Source organism: Pseudonaja textilis, chromosome Z (assembly GCF_049901715.1).
Source record: "Pseudonaja textilis isolate UNSWEBS1 chromosome Z, rPseTex1.2, whole genome shotgun sequence".
NCBI lineage: Eukaryota > Metazoa > Chordata > Lepidosauria > Squamata > Elapidae > Pseudonaja > Pseudonaja textilis.
Window position 1 is genome coordinate 34,542,454 of NC_142008.1, and position 2,571 is coordinate 34,545,024.

Consider the following 2,571-nt stretch of genomic DNA (forward strand, 5'->3'; position numbering starts at 1 on the left):
CTTGATAAGCAAATTCATCCCCCCTGGAGATGAGTCCCACCTCTGTTGTATCATCTGCAAATTTAATAATAGTATTACTGGCATAAGTTGGAATGCAGTCACATAAAGAGTATAGAGTAAGGGACTCAACACACTGCCCTTTGATGTACCAGTGTTAAGAATAAGGGCTGAAGAAATATGATTACCTAATATGACCCTCTGGCAGCAGCCAGACAGGAAATCCATAATCCAAAGGCAGGTTGAATAAGAAAGCCCAAGATCCATAGATTTAGACACTGATGATGTTACCTACAGTAGTTTGGCAATGAAGTATCTGCTAGAAAACCACCAAGCTCAGACAGTGTCACAATTTCCCCATATGCTTTGGTATATGCTTGTTTAATTTGTCCTTTGTAATCAGAACATTCAGAAAGATGGAGAGAAAGAGAGGGCATGGTTAATGAAGGCAATCCACTTTTCTTTCCCGAGTGCTGAATTTGGATAAGCTAAGCTATACAGTAAAACGTTTGCAGGTGCCTTGTTAAAAAGTTAATTTAACTAAAGTGCATCCCAAATCAGGACTTTAGGTCATCACAAAAAATGGAAACAGATATATGCCTTTTTAATTATTTAAGAGCAAAGTATTTAAAGTGGAAAAACACAATTTATTTTCAAATGAGTGCATTTACTGATTACATATTTTTCATCTGGCTGACTTGATCATTGATTATAATATAGCTTGCAAATGTTGATGAAGATTCTTAGTCAACCAGGTAGATTTTCCTGAAAGTGGAATCATGGCAAATGGACTCCCCCCTTTTTTTTTTTTTTTGATTGAGACACGTTGCTGCTTATCCATGTAGCTTTTTCAAACTGTGAAGGCTCATTTTATATTTGAATGAAAATACCAGAGTCTATGGATCCCTGAATGCTATATGTATTATAAATTTAGAGTAATGTATTTCTTGTTTCAAAATAGAAGCAGTTCACCATCAGTTTCCAGCAATCATGTTCAAACAAGGCTCCAGGGAATGTAAACTGTAAATTTTACGTGTAAAAAGAAATCTCAGCAGTTGCAGCATGCAATTCTGCTTTATAGAATGACATAATATCAACCTATAAGGTCAAGCTGAACTTATGTAAATACACAAGTTAAACTGTAATGAAAGGAGAAATCAATTTTCATCAGCTGCTTTTTCCCAGGCTTACATGGCAGTAAGGGCCCAAATACAGAATAATAACAATTGATTTTAGGAGGTCCTAAAAGATATGTCACCCAAATCACTCTTCTCCTTTGAATGCAGATTACTATATTTTGTGTCCAAGGTGTTTATTATACCAGTATTTGTGAGGTACATGGTTACAAAGCTGGAGTTTCTAAGGTGGCAAGCAAGTAAATGAAGTCCTCAGCCTATTTATAAACAAATCTTACTTTACATGTGGTGACCTAAGTATTAACTGATATTACTAATTTTCCCGTTTTGTGCAAAACCTGAATAAAAACTCCACTGAAGTGAACTTTATTTAGAAGATAACTAGTAGACTACTATGCTTAAATAACTTACATAATTCACTGTTCATTCAGATCAGATTCTATATAGTTTGTTCAAGTCAAAGTATTTGAACTGATAATGTATACCTGTTATTCACAAGGGAGTACATTTCACTGAACTCAGCACTGAGTTTTGAATTAGTATGTGAATTTGTCCTCATTTCCACCCAGACAGAGGTTTTTTATAAAACATTTTCAATGAGAAACAACCCAACCTATAATACTGCATATACAGAATCTCCTTTTAATATGAAATATCTATAGGAAATCTTGCTTTCCTTGAGGAGGAAACACAGTAATTCAGTCCTTTCTCTAGTTTTAAATATAACAAATGCAAGTGTTTGTAATCAATTTTCAATGCAGTTTGAAAAGCTAGATTTTACTGAGATTGTCCTCTTCTTCTAGCCATCCTAATACTATTTCACTTTATGGTTCTGTTCCGGACTAGCAGGCTCAAAAGCCTGCAACTCTGATTGGCCCACGAATAGCAGATCATGATTGGTCACCGCAGACTGATCCGATTGGCTAGTAAATGGGCTGCCGCGATTGCCCCAGCCAAGAGCAGCAAACTCAAATCGCTTTCATTGGCTGCCTAGCCCCAGCCAGCCCTATATAAGGGGCTGCTGCAGCTGGGATTCTTCGCTCAGATCTGAAGTCACTAATAAAGAGCTGTTGTTGTTATCTGAGTCTTGCCTCCATTCTTGAACCATCCTCCCAGATCTAATACTGGCGACGAGGATGGGATGCAGAGGCAATGAAGTCTACTGAACTCGGGCTAGCTGAAGGAGCACGTGGCTGACAGAGAGCAACAACGGCGACATGGCCAGCAGCACTATACCACCCGCCCCATTCGATCCAGCTAGTGAGGACTGGGACTCATATATGGATAGGTTTCAAATGTTCCTAGAGTCCAACAACCTCAAAGATGCCACGCCCAGCAAGAAACAAGACATTTTTCTCACGTATTGTGGACCTGCCATTTTTAAGATGGCTAAAGCACTAGCGAAACCAGCTGAAGTTAAAACGATGGATTGGGACAT